Genomic DNA, 1,100 nt, shown 5'->3' with positions numbered 1-1,100 from the left:
CGGCGCTGTGTCTTGAATTACGGGGCCACATTAAAGGTAATCACCACGGATAGAGTTCTTCTTGGAATCTTACAGAGGTCAGTCAGAGCTTTTACGCAAGCAAGGATGATGGACTGTTCATAACAAATAGCCTACTGGATGCCTGTACCAGTCTTTTATAATATCAAAATAATATAACACATACTGTAAAAAGTTTCTGTAAATTTACACCCAGATTCCAACATTATTCACCGGTTTCCTTTAATAAACAGGACCTTCAGGTCATTAGTAAGACAAATATGTAAAATCAGGCTCCAACACTGTTATTTACCACGCCCGTAATGTTTATTCTGGAACACACGTAGGCCTACTTCCTGTTATAACGTTACCTTCGTTCTGGTGATGGGAAGCTGTCTGCTACGACGGAGTATTAGGGCCACACATGAAGAGAAAAAATATTTTTGCCATGGCGAGATTAAACTCGACATGTTGACTTTAAAGTCGACATGTCGACATTAAACTCGACATTTCGAGAATAAAGTTGAAATATCATATCTACTTTAATCTCGACATTAAACTCGCAATAGGCCCTACTGTTTAAACATAGCCTACACAGTTTAAGCTATGTAGCCTACACTAATACACAATATATTACATGAAAAATGGGCTTCAAATAGGTGTAATTTCAGATAGATTGCAGATATTTAGATAGATTGCGTCTTGTCTGTTAACTATCATTGCCGTCATCGTGAAGTGCTGTCTCGGGTTTATGGAAATACTATGCCGTTTAGGCTAAATAGCTAGAAAAATATATATGTATCCAATGATATAATGTTTCTATACAAAATGTTATTTCACTCTGTTTTACGTGGTTAAGGCTACTGCACATCCAAATAACTGCCCTTCATGTCCCACGGGCGTCACTCTCCATAGGCACAACATGGCAAAACTCATTTTTCTAAAACTGCTTTTCCATGTCTCACCTGCAATACGTAGCCTATAGGAGGCTAGAAACACAGGTATAGCCTAAGCATATATACTATTTTAATCCCGTGAGAGAATATGTGTCCATGCACTTTATTTATGCACTTTGTGTGCATATGTGTGCAAGTAGGCTACTA

This window comes from Alosa alosa, chromosome 2 (genome assembly GCF_017589495.1).
Source record: "Alosa alosa isolate M-15738 ecotype Scorff River chromosome 2, AALO_Geno_1.1, whole genome shotgun sequence".
NCBI lineage: Eukaryota > Metazoa > Chordata > Actinopteri > Clupeiformes > Clupeidae > Alosa > Alosa alosa.
The sequence above is the reverse complement of the archived record's forward strand: the minus strand, read 5'-3'. Positions refer to the sequence as shown.